General features: G+C 46.6%; 1 long non-coding RNA gene and 1 pseudogene across 1 annotated transcript; one reads left to right on the forward strand and one right to left on the reverse strand.

Moving 5' to 3' along the window:
- Positions 1–13942: 13942 nt before the first annotated feature.
- Positions 13943–17517, forward strand: LOC139075734 (uncharacterized). Its single transcript, XR_011526475.1, has 2 exons — positions 13943–15283; positions 15417–17517. It is a non-coding gene; the product is annotated as an uncharacterized lncRNA (long non-coding RNA).
- A 6533-nt stretch (positions 17518–24050) lies between these two features.
- LOC103548974 (splicing factor YJU2 pseudogene) lies at positions 24051–25457 on the reverse strand (annotated as a pseudogene).
- Between the last annotated feature and the right edge of the window lie 312 nt (positions 25458–25769).

Consider the following 25769-nt stretch of genomic DNA (forward strand, 5'->3'; position numbering starts at 1 on the left):
TTTATTTGCAAATTCCTGGTTCTTCCTGTGACACTGTGCAGGAATAAAGGACAGTGACTGGAGTCCCCTAGAACAGAGAAAAGCTAGGTGACTTGTACATATATTGGTCTCCTCAACTTGACCTTCCCAAAGTGTAATGTTCCTAAATTAATGATTCTCAACTCCTTTGGGCTCAATATGCTGAAACTAGGTGAGGGCAGCTCTGAGAATGTTGACAATCACCCTTTCAGAAGATAGGGCTGAATTTTAATGTTTTGATTTTTAAATTAAAGAATCTATCATGTCTTAGCTTGTGCCCAAATAGGATGCCTCAAAACTTGGATCATTTATTACATTTATGTATTTAATATGTATTTAATACATAATACCTTCACAAAATTTAACAGCCAGCTCTTGCTTTTCCACTCTTACCTTGTGCTGTTCAGTGTACTGGGTACACTGGTTACACAGATCATATGGAAAGGACCTGTGGACAAATGAACTCTGCTTAAACAACATATACATATATTTCTCGGTGCCTAAGCACAATGACTTTGCCGTAATAGTTGCTTAATAAATAAAATACTTGCTGACCTAAGTTATATTTCAAATAGCATTTTTGTCTTACTGTTTCTTTGCCTTCACTTTCTGAGTTAGAGTTTGGTCAAGAAATCATAAATCACTACTGCTATTTCCAGTAGGAAAGGATTTAGTATGTGGAGTTGGGCTTATATGGCCATTAGAAGGTGGGGGGAAATGCAGGTCAGGGAGGCCACTGTGAAATTTGCTAGTGTAGGAATTGCAAGGCAGTACTGTTGGTGATCTCAGCTGCCTGTAGAACCAGGGTGATTGTCAGAAAGATACTTGGAAGCTGTTAGCAAATCCCACATTAGCTGTTTAATGCCCATTAGCCTGTTTGCAGTTACCACTGGACGATACTTATTTCTATTTCTCTTTTCCAAATTGTGAACAAATGGCTGTCATTGGTGAAGTCTAACTGGATCTCTGTGGATAAGTATCCAGTAGAAGGGAGAACTCAGATGGGTGGGGATAGTACAGAATATTCAACAAACATTGTCCAGCACGGTTCACCTTTTGGAATACACAAGATCTACACTCACCCTTGTGTCCATATTGAAATTTTCGAAGAAGAACAAAAAGAATATCATGATTCTGCATGACATGCAGCAGCTATCCCTGTTGAAATAAAGCCACACCCTCTTCCAAAGAAGAGGAGATAAGTTCACAAATTTCTTTATCCATCTCAACATCTAGAGTGATGTTCATTCTTCTTCCTTGATCACAATCCCCCTTGATATAGAAGTCTTATCTAGTCTTAAGTGGAATAATTGGAAGGGGAGCTGGCATACACACACACACATATCATTTCATCCTCACAATAACTCTGAGATCAGTACTATTCTTGTACCTTCTTAAGAGATGACAAAACCCATGAACTCATGAACAGTGAATTTAATGATCAAAAAGTTGCATAATTATATTAATGTATGCATATCAAGGAAAGACAAATGCATTGCTACTAAGCCGCCATTTGTACTACTAGTCAAGAGCCTATAGTTTATATAAATATGTGTTTGCACATACACACATACAAATACATACTTTTTTCTCTTCTATCACCCATTTTGCATTCCCTTTGCCCTTGGTCTGCACCCAGGTAGTGGTGATTCTTTGCCAGAAATTTTTGCTTCTCTCTTTTTTGTGTGTGAGGAAGAAGATTGGCCCTGAGCTAACATCCATGCCCATCTTCCTCTATCTTGCATGTGGGACACTGCCACAGCATGGCTTGATGAGCAGTGTGTAGGTCCGCACCTGGAATCTGAACCCAGGAACACTGGGCCACTGAAGCAGAGCATGTAAACCTGACCACCACCACCGGGTCTACCCCACTTCTCTCCCTGTTAGCAAGGTTGAGATCCCTCCCTACCTTCTCCATTCTTGTACATAAACTAGGGGCCCATATGTGTAGAAAAGGTGGTAGCAGGAATTTCTGGCAATATGGTAGACTAGATAACCAGAGGAACTTCCTGGGACAGAAAATTTAATGCTGGATAAAAATGTGAAAGAAAAAAATTCTTTAATTACATTGGTGAGTTGTCAAGAAAAAAAAGGAACTCTCAGAAGCAGAAAAGAACACACTAGTTAGAGAAGTAACAAGTACTGAAGCTGATGGCTCCACTGGGAGGGCGGTATCTGTTATCTCTCACAGGCTAGATCTTTCTGTTTTAATTGGCCAAATGTGGGGGACAGGAGACAAAGCCATGGGCTGGAGAAAGGTGGGAAGTCAGCAAAACAGAAAGTTACATTCTTGGCAAAAGAGTAAACAGGAAATAAAGCAGGTAAGAGAGGGTTATGATGAGGAAAAATGCAGTCCTCAACTTGGGTTGTGGTGGATAAGAGATAAGTCTCCCATGAAAATTCTATGGGAATTCCTCACCACAGCTAATCCCCCTGTAGGTTTTGTGTAGATGTTTGTCCTACCTGTATGTCCTAAAAAGCCTCAATCTGAGAGTTTATTTTACAGTAATCCTGAGTTAATGGAGCTTCCTGGCAGAAACAAACCCATATCTTTTCTGGAGGAATGTTCTTTAAAAACAAGCCTCAAAGCAATCCCACAAGTATTCCAAGAAACAAGCTCAAAATCCAAAATCACAAACATGCCATTGTAAGTGAGAGAAAAGTAACAAATGACAGAATCAATCTGTAAAGACTGCATAAATTGGAAGTGTCAAAAGCAATGGGGGAATCAAATGTATGATAAAGGAATAAGGATGAAATGAATGACAAGACAGATTTCAGAACTAAAAATTAAATATAATAATTGAAATTAGAATGGATAAACAGTTTAGACCCAACTGAAGAGAGAATTGGTGAACTGAAAAATAGGTCTGAAGAATTAACTCAGAATGCAGCATTTGCTATAAAGAGTGAAAGAAAACGAGAAGCTAAAAGTCAAGGCTTCTTGACTTTTCAGAGAATTTTCCAGACCAGCTTAAGGGAAAATCTTGGAATTTAGGGTGCCCAATAAAACTCAAGCAGATTTAAAGAAATTCCTTTCTTAGACGTGTTTTGAAAGAGAGATCTTTCAAAGAGATCTTCAAGGCAGTGAGAAAGAGAAGACTACCCATAGAGTCAATATTTAGACTTACAGCTGATTTCTCAGAAGAAACAATGGAAACCAGAAGACAATGGAATAATTTCACACTGCCGAGAAAGTAACTCATGAAACTGATTTTCAAGAACAATGGAAAAATATACTATCTGATGAACAAAAACTGGGACTCTCACAGAACATCTCCTAAAGATAAATGCTAAGATGATAGAAAATGATCCCAGAAAGAAGGCTTTGGATATAACATAAATGGTGAGCAAGGAAATTTTTAAGTGAGAATAAATCTAAAGATTGGACTGTCCAAAACAATAATAATACTTTTTTTAATTTGAGAAGCTATAGATCAATCCATGATAAACTAAAATGCTAGACAAAAATATAACAGGAGTGGGTGAACAGAGTTAAAATATTGTAAGACCCTTTTTATTATTTAGGAGGAGGATAAAGATAAGAAATTTGGACTTGATTAAGTCAAATATTCATGTTAAAATTTTTATAATAACTAAAAGAAGCTAGGTAGAGATGTGGTTTCCGAAATGACAGAAAGAAAGAATAGAATTTGAGAAATAAATCTAAATAATACAGGTAATAATCACAATAAATGTAGGAGACATTTAAAACATAGCGACACAGAAAAGCTGAATGTGAATAGAATGTATGGAAAAATGTACACCAGGAAAATCCTAATCCAAAGACAGCTGAGGGAGCTATTGATATGACAAGATAGACTTTAAGTTAAAAAGCTTTACTAGAAAATGTTGCAGCTGCTGTGGAAAACAGTCTGGCAGTTCCTCAAAAAGTCGGACATAGAATTACCATATGACCCAGCAACTCCATCCTGATATCTACCCAACAGAACTGAAAACCAGGACTCAAACAGATGCTTGTATGTCAGTGTTTATAGCAGCATTATTCAAAATAGCCAAAAGGTAGAAACAACCCAAGTGTCCATCAACAGATGTATGGACAAACAGAATGTGGTATATACATACAATGGAATATTATTCATCCATAAAAAGGAATGAAGTTCTGATACATTCCAAAACATGGATGAACCTTGAAAATACATTAAGTGAAATAAGCTAGACACAAAAGGGCAAATACTGTATGATTCTACTTATGACATAGCTAGACTAGGCAAATTCATAGGGACAGAAAGTAGATTAGAGGTTAACTGGGACTGGGGGAAGGAGGAATGGATAGTTATTGCTTAACTGGTACAGAGTTTCCATTTGGGCGTTGAACGTGGGGTTGAACGTTTTCAAAAACAGTGATGATGGCTGCACAACATTGTGAATGTAATTAATGCCACTGAATTATAAGCTTAAAAACAGTTAAAATGGCAAATTTTACATTATATATATTTTACCACAATAAAATTAAAGTAATAAAAAAAAGCATTGCTAGAGACAAAGAGTGTTACTATGTAATGATGACAGTTTCAATTCAATGGGTATTGTAAGGCTGTTTGATTTTTGCCAAATGGTAGATATGCCTCTGTATCTCACTGTGATTTTAATTTATATTTCTTTGATTATTAATGATTTGAGCATCTTTTCTTATGCTTATCGACCCCTTCTTTTTTGTGAAATGTCTGATCAAATCTTTTTAAAATCAGTTTTTGAAAATTGGATGATCTATTTTTTACTGTTTAATTTGTCAGAATTCTTTACATACTCTGGATTCTAGTTCTTTGTTAGGTGTATTGCAAATATCTTCTCCCTTTTATGATTTGTCTTTTCATTTTCTTTTTGGTATCATATAGAAATTCTTAACTTTAACATACTCAGATTTATCAATTTTTTCCCTTTATGGTTAGTGCTTTTGTGTGAATTGTTCAATAAATCTTTCTTCCTAGATCATAAACATATTCTCCCATATTATCTTCTAAGACCCTTATAGCTTTGCTTTTCATCCTTGGATTTTTAGCCCACCTGGAATTGATTTTGAGTTCGGTGTGAGATAGGGATTCATTTTACCTCTTTTTTTTTCTGGTGAGGAAGATTGGCCCTGAGCTAACATCTGTTGCCAATCTTCCTCTTTTTGCTTGAGGAAGACTGTCACTGAGCTAACATCTGTTCCATCTTCCTCTGTTTTGTATGTGGGATGCTGCCACAGCATGGCTTGATGAGTGGTGTGTAGGTCCACGCCTGGGATCCAAACCTGCAAACCCCAGGCCACCAGAGTGGAGCATGTGATCACTATGCCACTGCGCCGGCTCCTATCTTTTTTTTTCTTTTTTCTTTTTGTATGTGGATGCCCTATTTCCCTGTACTATTTATCAAAAAAATGCATCCTTTCCCAATTTCTCTGCAATGCCACCTCTTACATCAAGTGTTCAGATGTGTGGACCTCTTTCCATGGGCTATACCCATTGGTCTCTGTACCAATTCAACATTGTCTGCATTATGTAGCTTTACAGAAAGTCTTGATATCTTATAGGGCAACTCTCCTTTCCCCATTGCCTTTCTTGAAGAATGGCTTGGTTTTCTTTCCGTTTTGCTTTTATACAGAAATTTTAGAAACAACTTGTCAAATTGCAGAAAACACAACTGCAGAGATTTTTATTGGGATTACGTTAATTTTATAGATGAATACGGGGAGAACTGATAGTTTTACAATATCGAGTCTTCCAGTCTATGTACATGGTTTGAGCACATGTCTCCATTTGTCTTCATTATGAGTTAAATTAGTTCCAGGACCAATTCCAATGTGTGTGTGGAGGTTGTCTCACACCACCAACGAGCAATTCTCAGGACACTAGCAAAGTATCTGAGATTTCAACTCAGTTCTGACACTATTTGCCCAGAGATAGCATAAGATTCTGCAGGTTAAGGGTTCAGTCCTACAAGACTGCCTGCCCTTCACCCCGCTTCAGACACTAGTCGCAAGCCCAGGCTGTTACCTGTATTTCTCACTGGCCATAAATAGCTTCCCTCGGCCTCCTCAGGTTTGATTAATTTGCTAGAGCAGCCCACAGAACTCAGAAAACATTTTTCTTACTAGATTACCAATTTATTATAAAAGGACACAACTCAGGAACAGCCAGATGGAAGAGATGCACAGGGCAAGGCATGGGAAGGGTACGGAGCTCACAGGCCCTCTCCAGGGGCGTCACTCTCCCCAGATCCCCACGTGTTCAACAACCCAGTGTTTTTGTCTCTCCTGACCCAGTCCTTTTGGGTTTTTATGGAGGCTTCATTCCATAGGCATAATTGATTAAATCATTGGCCATTAGCAATTGATTCGACCTCCAGCCCCTCTCCCCTCCCCAGAGGTTGGTGGGATGGGACTGAAAGTTCCAACCCTCTAATCACGTGGTTGATTCTTCTGGCAACCAGCCTCCACCCTTAGGTGCTTTCCAAAAGTCATTACATAGCATAACAAAGGACACCTTTGTTGCTCTCATCACTTAGGAAATTCCAAGGGTTTTAGGAGCTGTAAGCCAGAAACAGGGAGGGAGACCAAATGTATATTCCTTATTATAAATCACAGTATCACGAGAGTTGTGCAACAATCACCACAATCAAGTTGTAGAACATTTCCATCTCCCCAGAACGTTCCTTTGTGCTCGACTGCAGTCAATCCACTGGCTTTTAAATTTCAGTTATTGTATACATATTTTTTGCTTAGAAGTTCTTTCTGGTTATTTCTCAACTTGGGTCACTATTTATTTTCTCTTCCTTGAAGCTATTTTCAACCTTGTCTTTTACTTCTTTAAACACGATACGCAGAGTTATTTTTAAGTCTATACTTGCTGTTTCCCACATCTGGATTGTCTGCTGTTTCTGCTGACGTTCACTGCCTGTGCCTTTTCTCTCTGTGTGCTTTGGTCATTTAGACCGTGAGCCCCTTGGAGGAAGCCTTTTTGGAATTCTTTGAGGTCTGAGTTGAGGATGCCTTCCTTCAGAGAGGATTTGCATTTATTTCTGAGCTGCCTAAGACTCTACCAGTCCAGAATCGGTTTTTGCTTTCGTGGCTTGAGGTTTTGTGCTATCATGTGATGTGAATTTGTGGCTTAACTCTACACAACTCTAACTCCAAAAGGACCTCATTGGTCTCCTGGTCATCGCTGTTTCCTCGCAGAGTACAATTTTACAAAAAGAGATGACCATGTCTCCCTTAGAGACGAGTCTCCTTTTAGGCCTTGGGGAAGCAGCTCTCAAATTTTAATGTGCCCGAGAAGCCTGATGGATCAAGGCTGCCCCTGCCCCAGGGAGAAGCCCAAGGCGTCCTGCCCTACACACTGATCTATATCATCCTCCGGGAAGCATAGGACGTCCTGACTTAATCCGATCTGATTCCTATCCAAAGTTATAGGACCACCCGATAACCAGACCCCACCTGCACTGATACCATTTTAATGATCTTTTTCATGATCTTTCCTTTGTCTTGTAAAGCGATAACTCACATACCTATGCCTTATAAATTTAGCTCTAACCCTCAACACATTGCAGCTCTTACTGCCCATGGGTCCTGTCCCCATGCCAGCAGCCCTTACTGCCCATGGGTCCTGTCCCCGTACCTGCAGCTCTTACTGCCCATGGGTCCTGTCCCCATGCCAGCAGCTCTTATTGCCCAAGGGTCCTGTCCCCATGCTTGCAGCTTGTCAATGAAAATAATCTATAACCAATCTATAAATGAAAATTTGGAAAGTTTATTCTGAGCTAAAATGTGAAGACTATGGCCCGGGGCCTTTCTTCCTGAAGGAAGAAAGGGCACCAAAGAAGTGGGGTGTACAGAGTGGTTATATACCCCCACAGAGGATGTTTCACATATGATTGAAATGTCCCTTTTACACTAGTCGCGAGACTGCTCTGTCGGCACAGCGATTGATGGACACAGCAGGTAGGTCGCTGTCTCGGTGGACACAGCAGGGTGGCAGGTCTGCTGTCTTGAGCTGGGTGGTCACAGGTGAGCTGGGTGGTCAAAGGTGAGCGCAGCAATCAGTTCCTAGCCTAAGGAAAGATGCTTATCCTTAAGGAAATGCCAATGTGGGGGGAAGTTGCACCTTTATCTTAAGGCCGTTTGTTCTTGCCATAGTAAATGTTTAAAGCAGATATACAATGCGTGCTCAACAGCCACAGTCAGGCCCTTTTGGAAAAAACAAAGTCAGGCCGAATTAGTTTTACACCAAATGGCTTCCTCATATACTCCAATATATCCTATTGCTTGCCATTTCTATTTGTCAAGCTCTTATTGCCCATGGGTCCTGTCCCCATGCTACTCCATGCTACTCTAAGAATAAAAGAGCACTACTGCCAGACCTTGAGCGTCCAAGAAATCTTTCTTTCGACTCCTCCACTCACTGAGCCCACATCAAGCGGATTAAAAAGTGCAGACTGTCAGGTCAACAGCAGAGACAATGATTCAGTGGGTGGAGTTGTTACCCAAGAATTTGCAGTTTTAACAATCACCGAAGATGATCTGGATATAGGTGGCAGAGGTCCACACTTTGAGAAACATCATCTTTAGACGTCATAGCTTCATGGGGTCCACTGTACACGCTTCAGCACGAGCTTGTGTGTGAGCCATGGCTCTGTCTCCCTGGATGGGGAGACATTCATTACAATGTTCAGTAACCACTGATCTCTTTATGTGCATGGGCCGACCAGCCTAAGGCTACCGTTTGGATCATGGTATGGGAGGGAGCACTGTGTGCCCCTGCAGATGCGAATCTGAGTGAAATAATAAGAGCAAAAGTACATTGCACATTGCGATTTATAACAAGAAATATATATTTGGTCTTGGTCCAGTTTCTGGTACAGAGCTCCTTAAACCCTTGGAATTTCCTAAGTGATGAGCATCATAAAGGTGTTTTTGTTCTGCTAATGAAGTGATGTTTCAGAAAGCCCCTTAGTTACCTAAGGATGGGGACTGGTTGCCAGGGGAACCAACCGTGAGAGCAGAGGGTTGGAATTCTCAGTCCCACCCCCTGATTCTGGGAAGTGGAGGGGGGCTGGAGGTTGCATCAATCACCAGTGGCTAATGATTTAATCAACTGTGCCTATGTGATGAAGCCTCTATAAAAACCCAAAGGACTCGGTTCAGGGAGCTCCTGGGTTGGTGAACACACGGAGGTGCAGTGGCTCCTGGAGAGGGCCTGGAAGCTCCACGCCCCTTCCCACATACCTTGCCCTAGGTGTCTCTCCGTCTGGCTGTTCACTCACATCCTTTAATATCCTTTGTAATAAACTGGTGATCTAATGAGTAAACGGGTTTCCTGAGTTGTGTGAGACACTCTAGCAAAGTAATCGAACCCAAGTAGGGGTCGTGGGAACCTCTGATTTACAGCCGGTTGGTCAGAAGCACAGGTGACAACCTGGGCTTGCAACTGGCATCTGAAGTGGGGGCAGTCTTGTAGGACGGAGCCCTTCCCCTGGGGGATCTGATGCTGTCTCTGGGTAGATAGTGTGAGAATGGAGTTCATTGCTTGGTAGTGTGGGGAAACCCCCTCCCCCCCGACATTGGAATTAGTATCAAATTGTTAATATAGTTGTTCAAATATTTACAACACTTTGAAGAAAGCAATGATGTAAAAGGCCTGATTTATGCAAAAAGCTGTTCAGCTTCTCTCTTCCTGCTCCTGAGGTGGTGTGAGAGCTAAGCAGAGGCATCATTTTTTTGGTGTGACGTTTGGACTGAAACACACCAGGCTAAGCCGGTTTGCCCTCCTCTGTCATTTTTGGCTCCCACCCACTCTGGGTTGAGTTGGAAATGTGTGAATTGGAGCATGAGTTGAGATTGAAAAAAATATAATAGTTAGGGCCTTGAAGCTCTTAAACACTTATTACCTGAGAGAATGTATATAAAAGGACTTTTAATCCTGCAATATATGTAACATATGGAAGGTAAAACTTGTCAGAAATGTGAATGGGAAGTAGGTAATTGAGAGAGAAGGTATTATTTATGCTCCATTATTTAAAAACTTTAAAAAAGTAAGCAAAACTATAGCAAGCCAAGTTAAAAAAAAAGAGAGAGAGAGAGAGAAATCCAAAATTTGACCAAACTTTATAACTTTAACTCGATTTGTTGCAACATCACTGTATCTCTGCAAGTCTGGGGTCTCCTGGTATCTCAAGGAGAATATTTCCGGTAAAGGCCATCCTTGATGCTTAGCCATAAATCTCATGCTTTATACACTTGAAAACAATAAAATTCTTGATTTCAGTTAATTTCACTTTTTTCTTTTATATTATTAATTCTCCTGTCCTTTTGAAAACTGGAATGTAGAATGCAATGTGGCAAATGTTAAGAAGTGGGAAAAGCTGTCGGAAAATAAGCTGATGTCAATTTGCTTTTCTCTTGGAGGAGAGCAATCCTTTCCCCCAGCGCCAGGGCCCAGCTCATCTGCCTCAGGCCGGTGGCCGGAGCGGGAGAGGATGGCGTCACTGCTGCATTCTCTAATGGTCTCTCTTGCCTGATGGATCAGGCATCCGCACTCGGGTATAAGTGGGGTTGGACTGATTTGGACATGTCTGAATGGGTGGGCTGGGCCCCCCAGAAGTCTCTTTGGGGGAGAGCCTGAGCAGCCTCCTGCAGATGCGACAGGACGCCTTTGACCTTAGCTCCCGGACGTAGGTCCTCCTGAGCAGAGCCAGGTGCCACCACTTGGACCGGCCCTTGGATATGTGGCTGGGTTCTCTGGATGGCAGGGGCATCTGCCACTAAAAATGTCAATAAGACAAGAAGACAGTGGGCCCGGCAGCCTGGTTTGGGGGGCGTTTATTGAGTGTAACACAAAGGGAAGTGAGGGGTTTCCCGTGGCTTCACCGCACATGCCAAGTGCCCCAACTTCCAGGGAGACCGGCAGATGTGTTCGGGGGCACATCTAAATACACCCCATAAAGGCATGGAAGCATTTCCTCAGAGGCTAAAGGCCTCTGTGAACAGGTGAGAGAGAAACCCAGAGCGCATGTGGGTTACTGCTGGTCATATGTCAGCTATTTCATTGGCCCCGCAGGCTTGAGGGGCCCAAGGAAACTTGGGTTACATAGAAAAGGAAAAGCATACTGTAGTTGGCAAACAAAACGCGTCTTTGTGTGTGAGAGAGTGTATGTGAGAAATGAGCTTTCATTTAGAAGCTTTGGCAGTGACTTCAACTGGCTCCCCAGCACTTTTTAAATGATATTTTCTGAGCCTGGAAACCAAGCAGGCAGATCATGGAATTTTGGCTGGAGATGTTTTTAAAAAATGTAGCCCAGCAGTGAAGGAGGAGGTGGGAATTTGGCGGGGAGGCCTGTGGGCTGCAGAGCAAACTGAGCAGGGTTACCATGGCGGCCCGTCTACTGTTTATACAAACAAAGGTTTTCCTGACAAACATACTTCATATTTAATAATCCTCAGTCCACAGGGGCCTCTTCTCTGTGTGTCGTTAGTTCGTGCCATTCGGACGCGGGGAGAATTTTATTATTGTGTGGGGTTGTTTTCAGGCGCCGATGCACTTCAAAATTAAGTGTTAAGTACTGATATCTTGAAGTGCAAGGGTGAGAGGTGGTTAGCGATGGGAAGAGAGATTAGCCTGCAATATGAAAATGTGAAACAGGCTTCTCATGGATCCAAAGTCTATTGTACCAGCCTACACTGAGCGTTCAGAAGTATAGACTGCCGTTTTAATTCAGTTCACATGCCACAGGAAAACTGGACTCCACCTACCTACCTTCTCTGTCTTACTAGCACTGCAGCCCTCCCAATCAACCACGCTTTACGTTGCCATTGCCTGAGGTGTTGCCCTCTGGTTAGCCCATATCCGACCTTTTGCGAAGTCTTAACAAGCTCTTGTTTTGTAAGAGGCCTCATTTGGTACCGTGTAACAAAAAGCCTTGCTCTCTGGAACTGAAGCACAAAGGGGATTTATTGGATCATGTGACTGGAAAGGCAGGGGTAGATCTGGCTTCAGGAATCACTGGTCCCAGTTTACTTGTCTGTATCTTCAGAGAGTCCCCGATCCTGGCACACCTGACATTGTTTGCCCCCCCTAGTCTCGAGGAAGACCCAGTCCTGAAAACTAGGGGTCTGAGGTCGGGAACTTAAAGAGTACTTTCAGGTGTCTTTTTCCTAGGAACATGGAGTGATCAGGAATCAGTGCAAGCCTGGGGAAAGCTCTTTGCGTTTTTCTCCCTCCTGAACATCTGAACACATCTCTAGACCTGCCCAGAGGCTCAGTGCAGCCCGTGAGGGTCTCTTCCGTGGTTGCCTCATCACTGCTCTCTGGGGTCTCAAAAGCCAGCGGGGGGAACTCTGGGTCCGTATTCAACCACATGCACCAGATCTCTCTGCCGACACGCCTTCCAGGGTTTCCCTAATGAATAAAATGCTTCTCTCCCAAGGGTGGCAGAAGTGCGTGATGTCCACATGCACGGCACCAGGGTACCAAGGCACCAGGGTCCAGTGATCTACACGAGCCCCGATTATATCCCCTGGGAATACCCAGGAGCAGCCAATCAGGCATCCATCAATAAGCTTCATTACCCCCACTGCAGGGCCCCTCACAATGACAAGACCTTGGTGTCCCCCAACACCCCAATGACACAGGCATTTCCGAAAGTCTTCAGTTTTGCTCATCACGTGTTTGGGAACAAATCCTTTCATGTCTTCCGCCAGGTCTGTGTTGGACGTCCGCTGCACCTGTTGTGCCCTCTCCTCAGGGCCATGCCTGGCCTCCATGAACTCTTCTCTGGTCACCCCAAAGTACCTCAAAGATCCCTGAGACACCACAGGGCTCAGCTCCTGGAGTGGGTGAGACTGAGACAACACGCCCTGATGCCCACTCTCTCATCCTTTGCTCCACTGCCTCCTTCCCGAGTTGCGTCTTCCTCATGAACACCACAGGTCCTATCTTCTCGGCTTCTACACTCACCCCTTGCTCTTTTAACAGGCACAGAGAACTCCAGGGTCACAGAGCTGGTTGGTGACCATTAGGGCTGGGATCCAGATGTCCTCATTCTCTGCTGTTTTCCTTTATAACTAATTAACACTTTCTCTGTCAATGATAATATCTGAGACAACTGTTGGTTTAAAGTGTAAGAAGAAGGCACTTTGCAAATACAGCAGGAGTTTTAGTTTTGAGAGTCTGATGTGAGCGCCTTGGGGGAGGGCCGTGGAATAATACTGACAGGCTACTGCGTGGGGGCTCTAAGGAAGGAGGGCATCTGCGGATGGCACCAGCTTGCTGGGACAGCTACCTACAGTCAGAGGGAAAGGGCAGCTTTGAGTAAGGCTGAGCTCCCTGGATCAGAGCAGCACAACTTTATTCTCAGGGTCCCGGACAGGGGCCATATTGGAGCGCAGAACTGAGAGTATGGAGAAGATAGAGAGAGCAAGGGGCAGAGAAAGCATCACCTTAGCAACACAAAATGGTGAATGTCACAGAGTGGCCCAGACTCCCTGGGATTTTTTTGAACTAAGTGGTTGGAACTTGTGGAGATTCACAGTACTCACAAGTGGGGCTGAACCAGAAAAATGCCACTGTATGCTGATATTGTGACCCTCTTGTGCCTACCCCAAGGTGGGGTGGCCGAGAGGAAGCAGAAAGTCACTTCAAACGGACAGAGCGGCGAAGCTGTACAGAATAAAAATGTCTGAGGGGAAACGGAATGCTGCCCCAAATTAAAACAGTTGCTGTGACGGGAAGATGCCACAAGGGGGCAGTGCCTCCTTAGCCTGTCTTAGTCCAAATGGGCAAAATCCTGGGGGAGTCGGGAGGAAGAAAAGAAATGTAGCCACATGGCAAGGCCCTTTATCCCTCTTTATTTTTCTTTCTTTCTCTGCGGGGCGCACCGCGCCTGTAATAACGGGGCGTGGTTGCCCTGGGAGGCTGGGGGCGTGGTTGTGCAGAGCCCATCTAGAGCAGCGCCGAATGACCACCCTGGGGAGCATCTCGCGCTGCGGACCCGGGGGCACTGGGCAAGTCCTTTTCCCCGCTCCCCGCTCTCACCCACCTCGGCCTCTCCTCCCTCCTGCTTCCAGAAATACTTGATGAGCAGCCACTGTGCTTCAGGCACTTTTCTAGGCTTTGCGGGCACAGCTGTTCTGGAACTTAGGCTCCGGAGAGGAGGGGCAGAGGTCTCCCCGCAGCTCCTCCCACCTGGCCGCCACCTCCACCTGTGCCTGGAGCCCCAGACGCTCTCGGCCAAGCGCAAGATGCTGCAGTTGACCCAGAGCTGCCTTTAGATCGCGTGCAAGGGCCTTCAGCCTTGCCACATCTTTTTGTCTCCTGCACCCCCGGGTGTGGCTGGGATGACCGGGAATGGTGACCGAGAGACAGCAGCTGCATGGGCGCGCAGTGACCACAAGGGAGCGTTTGGAGGCACCAAGGGGGCAGTGATTGCAGGGACCAAACCGTATTTTTGGGGGGCCACAATACGTCACAGTGACAGGGCAAGCATGGCATTGCTTTGGATCAGCTCCCTTTCCCCACTTTCTCGGAAAATTCCCAAGAGTGCTCTGAACACAGAGAAAATATTCTCCTGCAAGTTGCGCCCATCCTGCCTCCCATCCTGCCTCCCATCCTGGGTCAGGGCAGGAGTGAATGAGCCCGTGTCAGCAGGGCATCAGTCCCTAGACCCAAAGCTGTTTTCCCCTGTCCTTCAGATTTCTGTGGTTTCTTTCTGCCTCCTTAACGGGATCCAGGAAATGGCTGTTGCCTGGGAGAGCTGGGCCTGGAGTCCTGGCTTCTTATATAAGGAGGAGCAGCCAGGAAGTGGGGCTCCTGGCTGATGCGTGATCCCCTAGGTGCAGGGGTTAAATTAGGTACTGGATTTACACACAAAAAGCCCTCCTACAGTTGTGCAAAGCTTCATGCCCTTTCTTTCCTACTTTTTGGTGGCTAAGGCCCCTCTTGTGCAAACCATTGTAAATCCCCACAGAGCTGGTTTTGAGAATTGCAGGAAGCTGACACAACTACGCTCCTCAGCCAGAAGTTTGTGTGTCTGACATTCGATTGCAAATTGCGACTTTCCAGGGTTTCATAGTTCAGGTGCTGAAAGCAAGAAAATGAATATCTGTAAATATGTTTCTCCTTAAAATTTGTTCTCTCATGCCTCTTTTTTTTTTTTTTTTTTGGCTGCTACTCCTTTTTGGCACAAGGAATAGAGCTGAGGTCAGCGAGGCTGGGAGATTTCTCGGTCCACAGCACAGTGGGGATCAGGAAAGAGCACTGATGTCCCCAAGGTGAGCATGCTGTCTGCCTCAGGGTCTGGGCTGGGGAGTGACAAGAGCAGCTTTATTGCTGTAGCTAAAACGAGGGTCCGGGTGAGTGGGATGCTGCCTTGACTTCACAGTTGGATTTGGTTATTCAAAACAGTTCTGAATTCCTGGGTGTCAAGATGGCTCTGGCACGCTAGGTCTCAACGCCTGCTTCTTGCTCAGTGAGCAATGGCCCTGTGGAGAGAAGGGCAACCTGCAAACACGCAGCTTCTGGGGTGGCGAGCTCGCCTCCCTTGGGTCTGAAGGGAGCAGCTTATCTGAGGTCTGGCCGAGAGTGATCCGTAAGGACCTGGGCTAGGAGATGGGGGCCAGGAGTACCCTCCACCCCCAACTGCAGATATAAACAAGGGGACCATGCCTCAACCTTGACCCCCAAATGCCTGACTGGCCGGCCCTTGTTGGACCAGGACGTGTGACTCTCAGCCGTTACCTGCTGTGTAAACGCATGTTTCAGTCAACTTCACAGCCACTGCCCAAGCAGGGCCCTCCACTCCACCCCGACCCCAGCGTGTCTCAGCAACCCCAGGCCTCACTCATCGTGCTGTCTTATAAGACACATGCGGTCCTGGCTTTGGCCTCCGCATCATGTCAGTGTGTGGCTGCCCTGTCCTGGGAAAAGGGACCCTGCTCTCCTTTCTGCAATGCCATCCAAGGGGTGGGTGAGCTTTTCTTCTAATGCAGCTGAGATCAGACTGACATTTGGAATCAGACTGTACTGGAGGCTTCGACAAACAGGTACAACACAAAGCCCTGGACAAAAGGGCAGCCAGATGCAGAGTGTCCTACCGGATGTGGTGGCTCTTAGGGCCGCTGGCCTGTCCTTGGGAAGCACGGGTCTCGCTGCAGAGTTCTAACTGCCATCCTCTCTCCCCAAAAGAGAGGGCCTATTTACTCTCCCTACACCCAGGCCTTCAAGCTGGAGAGAAGCCGGGGACTTGAATTCACCTTTGGGACAAACTTTACTTTGTCCCCAGGCCCAGAGAGAAGAGGAAATGCCTTTTCACCGCAGCCCGGGGCTCAGGTCCTCTCATTTCCTGTGCTGGGATTTGCCTTGCCTAGGACAGCTGACTGCAGGGTTATTTGTCCAGTTCCAGAGGGGGACAGCAGCCCCACCCTCAGGAGTGGCCCGGCCCTCCGGCCCCACAGGATGGACATCACAGAGCCGCAGTGTGCCAGCAGCACGCGTGGCCCTTACCCGTGCATGGAGGATGTTGAGGTTTGGTCCTCAGCCTCAGTGAAGCTCGTGTCTTCCCAGAGCATCTACATTCAGGTTCCTGGTGGCTGCACAGTTCCACTCGGGGATCACACGTGGGCATCTGCTGCACTTAACGTGGTTTTCGCAGAAAGGGCAAATCTGCCTTGGGGCGGATTCAAGTATTGACTCCTCCTTATGGCTATGTACTGATTGAAGCCTTGGAGTGTAGCTTATTCAGAGCTTAAAAAGTCTCCAGGCTCAGGGCTCAGCGAGAGCACCACGTGTTTCTGTGCTCACGTCTGTCCCCCGTTCCCCACACCCGCTATTTTAAAGCTCTCTATTCCCCTCAAACCTCCTACCCTACCACCTGCACCCCATTCTTGGCAGCTGCCCTAATGTGGGGAGAAAACAGAGCCAGCAGTCCACCCACCTCGGCTTCCCATCAACATTATGTGAGTAGGAGTGGCGGCTCCTGGCCTCTCCTCCTTTTCTCCTGTCATGCTGGAGAAGGGTCGCTGCCCTGCCAAACTCAGCCCTCCCCACATCAGATTGATGGCAGTGGAAGGCAGCTTCTAAAAAGACTCTGGTTCCTTCTTGCTTGCCCTTTCTTGCTGATTCACTTGCTCACTTTGCTGGAAGCTGGCTGCCATGTTGTGAGCTTCCTTGTGGAGAGGCCCACGAAGAAAGGAACTGAGGGAGGCCTTGGGCCAGCAACCAGCAAGGAGCTGACTTCCTCAGTCCAACAGCCTGTGAGGAAATAAATCCTCCCAAGAGTCATGTGAGTAGCTTGGAAGTGAACCCTCCCCCCCGCGTTGAGCCTTCAGATGACTGCGGCCAACACCTTGACTGCAGCCTCATGAGAGACCTTGAGCCGGGGGACCCAGCCGAGCCAGTCTGGATTACGGACTCCCGGAACTGTGAAATTATAAATGTTTATTGTTTTAAACTGCTAAATTTTGTAGTAATTTATTATACAGATATAGATAAAGAATACATTAGCTCTCAGACCTGTCAATTTCTCAGCCCTGAAAACTCTGGAAAAACCTGTGGATCCACATAAGGTTGCTGCTTTTTACTTTACAAAATAGGTCTTGAAAAATGAGAACCAATTTTTTTTTTATTAAGACTATGATAGTTAAGAACTTTGTGAAATTTCAGTTGTACATCATTATTAGTCATGTTGTAGGTACACCGCTTCACCCCTAGTGCCCTCCCCCCGCACCCCTTTCCCCTGGCAACCACTGATCAGTTCTCTTTGTCCATATGTTAACTACCACCTATGAGTGGAGTCATACAGGGTTTGTCTTTCTCTGTCTGGCTTATTTCACTCAACATAATACCCTCAAGCTCTATCCATGTTGTTGTGAATGGGACGACTTTGTCCTTTTTTATGGCTGAGTAGTATTCCATTGTGTGTGTATACCATATCTTCTTTATCCAATCATCAGTTGCTGGGCACTTAGGTTGGTTCCACGTCTTGGCTATTGTAAATGATGCTGCGATGAACATAGGGGTGCATGGGACTTTTGGAATTGCTGATTTCAGGTTCTTAGGATAGATACCCAGTAGTGGGATGGCTGGGTCATAAGGTATTTCTATTTTTAACTTTTTGAGAAATCTCCATACTGTTTTCCATAGTGGCTGCACCAGTTTGCATTCCCACCAACAGTGTGTGAGGGTTCCTTTTTCTCCACAGCCTCTCCAACATTTGTCACTCTTGGTTTTGGATATTTTTGCCATTCTAACAGGTGTAAGGTGATCTCTTAGTGTAGTTTTGATTTGCATTTCTCTGATGATTAGTGATGATGAGCATCTTTTCATGTGTCTATTGGCCATCTGTATATCTTTGGAGAAATGTCTCTTCATGTCCCCTGCCCATTTTTTGATTGGGTTGTTTGATTTTTTATTGTTGAGCTGTGTGAGTTCTTTATATATTATGGAGATTAACCCTTTGTCAGATAAATAACTTGTAAATATTTTTTCCCAATTAGTGGGCTGTTTTTTTGTTTCAATCCTGTTTTCCCTTGCCTTGAAGAAGCAATGAGAACCAATTTTTACTCTCCTTGTTATTTTTATAGAAGAAGGAGTACCTTTTCATTTAAATTATTATTATTATTTTATTTTTTAAGATTTTATCTTTCCTTTTTCTCCCAAAGCCCTCTGGTACATAGTTGTGTATTTTTAGTGGTGGGTCCTTCTAGTTGTGGCATGTGGGATGCCGCCTCAGCATGGTTTGGTGAGTGGTGCCATGTCCATGCCCAGGATTCAAACTGGTGAAACCCTGGGCCGCCAAAACAGAGCACGCGAACTTAACCATTTGGCCACGGGGCCAGCCCCTAAATTATTTTTTATCACAATGTTATTTACATACAATTCATCCATCTTAAATTTGAGGAATTTTGATAATTCTAAACAATTGTATACTCATTTCTATAATCAAGATATGGAATGGCTTCCTCATCTGAAAAAGTTTCCTCATGCTCCTTTGCAGTCAATCCCTTCCTCCCAACCTGGGTTCCATGCAACCTTCCATCTGCTTAAGAGGAAGTCCATTTGAATATAAAAAAACTTAGGAAGGATCTAATCGCAAAATAAAAGGCAAACTTTAAATTGAATACATTTACATTTATAAATCAAAGGTTAATTTATTTATACATGGCCTTATTTACACGTAGACTAACAGCTTTTCAGCACCACTGTTCTGACTCCCATCTGTAAAAGATAGACTAGGTTGCTATAACAAAGAGTCCCTGATACTTTGTGCTTAAATAAGACAGAAGGGGTTTTGCTCCCTCACATCCTAGTTTAAAGGTCGGGGGGCAGTTCAGGCAGGGGTCCACTCCACAAGGTCATCCAGGAACCCAGGCTGTGAGCTGATTCTGCCAACCTCTGCAGGTGGCATCCCTCTCCGGGTCCAAAGCAGCCGCTGCAGCTTCCCAGCAGGAAGAAAGGCTGTGTTCAGAGCAAGTGTCTTTAAGGAACTAACCCAGAACTTCACACCTAACTTTTCTGATACGGCATTTGTCCAGTTAAATCAGATGACCAACCCTAACCGTACGGGGGCTGGAAAACACAGACAGTATGCGGGTGGCCACCTGCCCAGCTAACAGCTGGAGGATCCCATTACTAACTGAGAGAAGGAGACAGCATCACGCATTCCCTTCTAAACTGTCAGCCTCTGCCTCTCTCCTGGGTCCATCCCTCAGCGTTTCAAGTGTTTCTCGCCTGTAAAAATACCTCCTTGGACTCCACTTGCCCTGCCCTCTTGTTAGCCCTATCTCCTCCCCCTCCCTCACACTCTCTGCCTCCCTCCTTTCCATGCCTCAACCCAGGCAATACAGCTCTCCCTCGACACTCCTCTGAGACCAGGTCCTCATTTTGGCTGAACTCATGTTTCCAGGGCTTCTCTCACTGGACGTGTCTTCAGCCTCTAGCACGATGACGTTCTCTCTTGAATGCTGTCATTCCTTCATTGATTTGCTATCGTAACTTCATGTTTTCCACCTTCATTTAGTCATTCATGCACTGAATGCCTCCCCTGCTGCCTTCTGTCATCTCTCAGCATCTCCCAGGGACCTGCCCTCTTGTATTCTTTTTTCTTCCTGCTCCATATACTCACATGGGCAAATCCGCTCCTATGATATGTCAGTCAGGATTATGTCTGGCTGCCTATAATAGAAACTCAACAAACGGCGGGTGATACAAGCAAGAGGCTCATCTTTCCCATGTAACAGGGAGTTTGGGGGCGGGCTGTCAGTCCAGGGCTGACTGGGCTCCTTGTAGGCTTGCTTTGCCAGCCTCTGTGGGAGGCTCTTTTCCCCAGGGTGCAAGATGGCTGCCACATCTTCAGGCAAAACAGGAGGAAGGGGAAGGGAAAAGGGCAAAAGGCAAAAGGAAGATGCTGACTGAGTCTGTTACATTTCATAAAAGCTATCTCAGGAGTCCCCCCAGCACTTCCATTTCAGAACCAGGTCCCACGGCCTCCCCTCGCTACAAGAGTGTCATGGGAAGAGAGTAATCTAGCTGCGCACCACGCAGCCTTGAACAAAACTGGGAGTATTAGTAAGAAAGAAGGAGAAGATGAACACTGCATGGAAAGCAGCAGCAGGTGCCACCCATGACTTCAGCACCGATCTGCGGACAATTAAAAAACCCACATCTTCTATACGAATGGCCAAGAAGCTCATGAAACAGTCCTGAACACCGCTAATCATCAGGAAATGCACACACACAATGAGATACTGCCTCACACCCACTGGGTTGGCTACACTGGAAGACAAACAGCAGAAAACAAGTGTTGGTGAGGACGTGCAGAAACTGGAACCCTCGTGCATTGCTGATGCGAATGCAAAATGGTGCAGCTGTTGTGGAAAACAGTGTGTCAGTTCCTCAAAAAAATTAAATATAGTATTACCATATGATCCAGCAGTTCTACGTCTACGTGTATACTCAAAATAATTAAAAGCAGGGACTCAAACAGATGTTTGTACACCCATGTTCACAGCAACATTATTCAGAATAGCCAGAAGGTAGAAACAAACCAAATGTTCATCAACAGAAAAATGGATGAACGGAATGTGGTGTATATGCACAATGGAATAGTAATAAATCTTAGAGAGAAGTGAAGTTCCGACACCTGCTACATGAATGAACCTGAAGACATTAGGCTACGTGAAATAAGCCAGACACACAAGGACAAATATTGTCGGGTTCCACTTATCTGAGGACCCTAGACTAGGCAAATTCGCACAGACAGAAGGTAGAATAGAGGTTACTGAGGCTGCGGGGGCGGGGGGCAGTTCTTGCTTAAGGGGCACAGAGTTCCAGTTTTGCAAGATGAGAAGAGTTCCGGAGATGCATGGTGGTGATCACTGCACAACAATGTGAATGTACTTAATGCTACTGAACCGTCCACTTAAAAATGGTTAAAATGGTAAATTTTGTGTTACATACATCTTACCACAATAACAAAATCTGTATCTTCAGTTCTGAACTCATGATTTCAAGACCTGTTGATTCAGGTGCTGGACATTTTAATTGGTTACCTCACCTCCAACAGTGTGTGCTGAGAACTGAACTCAGGGAGTCCACACTGGGCTCCAAGTTTTAGTCACCTGAGATCACATTTAAAAGCTGTCACTGTCCTGCATAGCATTCCATGGCGCCAGGACGGGCGGGTCCGCAGCTCCAAGCCACACAGGGATGGGAGGGTCTGGATAGGTTTCAGCCCCACCTCCAGGCCATGAGAACTCACCCCCCCCCCCCCCCCCCGCCCCGCTCCTCTATGACCTTCGGCTCCTTCGGCCCAGCCCACTACCCCCACTCCAACAAACAAACAAGCGGACAAACAACCCCTTCCTCTCTTCCTCCTGCTGAGGTCCTCCTTGGAGCCCTTGGTGTCTTTTTCTGATTTGTTCTTCCGCGAAGACCCCCCTATCCATGTTGCCAGGTTCTGGCCAGGCAGCTGGACTCTCCTTTGGCACACAGAGCTGCCTTTTTCCCGAATGCTGCCTATTACCTGAGGTCAGAAAGGGGAAAGCCTGTCAAGCCTCCCAGAGTTCTGGCGCACACTTCCTCAGGACCAGGGCCTTACTGGGATGACGGGTCAGCAAGCACCTGTCCTGGTCAGCTCTCATGTCCACACCCGTTGTTAAATGTACTGACTATCACCTGAACCTAGGACCGCAGATGCCTACCCTGCAAACAGGTGGTCCACTGACTCCTATGACAAGAAAGATTGTCTCCAAAGGGACTTGCAGTGTCTGCCTACATATGAGTCTGGCATGATGTAAAATTTCTGCTTCACCCAGCATCTCTACACACACAAAGTAAAGTAATTCTCAAGTTGAACAATCTGAAAACTGTGTACTAAACTTACTGGGAGACGCGCTAATTCACAGTGAGGGCGGGTGTGAAGGGTCAGGGGACCTTTCTGGTTGTATCAGCCACGGGCATCAGCTCAGGGACACACAAGATCTTGTTTATCACCCTCAAAAGCCTGATTGGACAGTGTATTTGTTAGCTATTGTTGTGTAACAAACAACCCCAAAGCTTAGTGGCTCAAAACAACATTATTTCTTATCTCACAGTTTCTCTGGGTCAGGGATGGCTTGACTGGCTCCTCGAGCTCAGGGTCTCTTGAGGTGCAATCAAGGTCTCAGCTGGGGCCACAGTCATCTCTAGGCTCAACCAGGCAGGACCCTCTTCCAAGTGCACGCAGTGGATGTTGGCAGGATTCAGCTCATGAATGGCTGTTGGCCAGAGGCCACCCTCAGTTCCTTACCATGTGGGCTTCTCCGCAGGGCAGCTCACAACATGGCAGCTGGCTTCACCACAGCGAGCAAGCTAGAGGAGCCAGAGAGAGAGAAATTGTGAGCAAGACAGAAGTCAGCCTTACAATCTAATCTCAGAAGTGACATCCCATGACTTTTTGATTATATTCTCCTAATTAGAAATATGTCACTAGGTGCAGCCCACACTCAAGGGGAGGGCTTACGAGAGCACAAATACCAAGGTGGGGGCGGGTATTGGGAGCCATTTTAGAAGCTGCCCACTACAGAGTTCTCTTTTGGCTCAGGATGTTTCATCTTGCACAGAATTTTGATCAGTCAAATCAATCAAACGTTAGGAGGTGGATAGATAAGCTGAGAAGTCTGAGCAGTTCTGCCCCCTTCTCTGCAGCTATCTTTTCCACTAGCATCGATTTCAGTGTTTTTAGCACAGATGGTGAAGCAGCAGACAGACTGTAAGGACCAGGCTTCCTGGTTGGGCTTTTAAGGAGAGAGCACTGGTTCTCCAGGCTGCCTCTCCTCTCTTGTCTGACTAGCTCCCCGTGGTTTGGCTTTGCTCTGTGGTTTGTTTACACGGCTGGGCAAGGAAGATGACAACCCATCCAGGCTCCTACGCCACATGGAGCCCTGGCAGGGCTGATTTCAAATTGAATCATCAGTCAAAATAAGCCATAACCAGTGTAACAAGCAGAAATCCATGTCTTTGCTACAGACGCACCATGACAAATCATACTCTGTGCCTTTGCATGTGCTGTTCCCCCTCTGAAATGCCCTCCTTACCTTGCCTATCCATCCTTCCAGATGCCCCTTCACGAACCTTCCTGACTAGTATTCCTGTCCTCACAGCTCTTTTTTTGGTGGGTTCCTTTTATTGGTTCCAGACGGTTTTGTGGCGGAAAGGGATGGAGTCAACCGGGGGTGGGTGGGCTCACCCACATGCCCAAAACACGGCTGATATTTTAAGGACTGTCCAAGAGAGGATGGCAAAGGCTTACCAGTAGCTGAGAGCGGCTCCAGGGATGCTGGAGTCTTGATCTTGGTGCCAGGTGGGGGGCAGCCTGAGCTGGGTACTCCAAGGTCCCAGAGGGCTGGTGGGTATGGGGACAGGAGAGAAACCGAGTCTCTGGGCTGAAACCCTTGCTGGCCCCACCGGCCTTGGAGGATGTTCATGCTTGTCCAGTCGTGGCTCTGGTTGGTGCCACCGCCTCCCGACCACTGTCTGGAGCAGAATGTGTAACCTTTGACCTGGGGAAGGGCCTGGACAGGGGCGAAGACCTCAGTTGCTGCCGCGGCTGTCCTCGCTGCCCAAATATGCACCCACCTGGCTCAGGGAGGGAGTGCTAGGCGTCCAGGGGTGCAGGGTCAGCTGCCTTCCTGTTCCTCACGGCACCCAGGGCAGGGGCAGCCGGCCCTGCCTGGTGCTGCGATCCAGGCCCGTTTTCTTCACCACGATCAGGCCTCCAGGTCTGCTGCCAAGGGTGCCCACGCTCCGCTCTCAGCTCTCAGCTTTCCTCCTGGCCTTGGGGGCCTCGTCCAGGATGTGGCGGGGTTGGGCTGGAGGGCCAGTCAAGCAGCGTGGGAGCAGCAGCATCCTCCTCTGAATGGGAGTCTCCAGCGGTCTTCGTTTGCTAGCTTCTTCCACTAAGGCCGCCGTCTCCCTCTCGTCCTCCTCCTGCTCCTGCCCGTCCTCCTCGCAGGCGGTGCTGCCGCAGTGCGGCCTCAAAGTCCCTGGGGGCCTCCGCCGGCTCAGGTCCTCGAGCTCCTGCAGGTTCTCCAGTCTCCATCCCAGCCTGGAGGCCTTGGGTTGGTTCTCCAGCACCTTCATGGGGTTGCTCAGCCCCTCGTCCTCCCGCAGCCTCTTCTCCTCCTGCTCCAGGGGCTTCTCGGCCTGGAAGTTCCCTGTAGCCCTGTGCTCCACGGTGCAGTCCGTGCCTTCGGGGTCTGTCTTGAAGGTGCTGTCTGCCTGGTAGCGCACGCACTCGACGTACGGAAACAGAACCGGAAGCGGAAACGGAAGGTGGGCGGGTCCCTGGAGGCCTGTTCTGCGCCCTCTCTTTGCGCGTCGAATTTCTTTCCCCCGTAGCTGTATTCTCCTCAGGTCTCACACGTCGGGCTGAAGGGGCCGTTGACCGCACCACATGGTGCCAGTCCTGGGGACCCTGAGCTTGAGGATCTTTGACTGGTCAAAACTGGTATTTGTTCAAAACTTTCGCTCTGACATCTTTGCCTCCTAGTCTTCTCACAAGCACAAGAGAACGGGTTTCAGTCGGTGTTTGCTGAACTTCCGAGACCATCCCTTAGTCTTTTGCCCACATCACTTCCTTCCGCATATGCATCTTGTCTTTTTCATTGGCTCCAATCTCCTCCTGTCAAAGTCCGATGCTGCTGAGTTCCCTCAGGATTTGCAACCTCGGTAGCTCAGAACGGAGGTTCCGGTGGTACCCAGCTCCTTCCCTTTCTTCTCTGAAGTTTTACAGCAGCTGATGTCTGTGCCATCCGGTTTAGCTCCTGGTTCATCTTGCCTCATGGGATTCTTTAATTCCCTCGTGTGGGCCTTATGCCCTGCTTCTGATGAGATGTAAGCTTTTCCAGGGCAAGAACTCTTATCCAATTCCTTCAGAACCCCCTGGTACCAGCCCAGGTTAGAGCTCATTGATACTTGAGGGCAGAGGCCGGGTCAGGTCTTATGTTTCAAGGCTGGAACCTGCCCCAGGGTCTCCAACCTTTAACTCCATGGATGAACCTCCCCAAGCTCCTTGCACAGTGCTGTCTATGGCTGGCTTTTCCTAAATAAATGTGAATTTGATGTGGATATCTACGGCATTTGCATAGATGGAAGGGGAGTTAACTCCCCTTTCTCAACCCCAGTATTTCCTCCAGCTACTGCCCTGCTTCCCTCATTCTCTTCATACACACATTTTTTGAAGGAGTAGTCTATATTTCTTCAAGTCTCATTCCACGCTCT

This window comes from Equus przewalskii, chromosome 14 (assembly GCF_037783145.1).
Source record: "Equus przewalskii isolate Varuska chromosome 14, EquPr2, whole genome shotgun sequence".
NCBI lineage: Eukaryota > Metazoa > Chordata > Mammalia > Perissodactyla > Equidae > Equus > Equus przewalskii.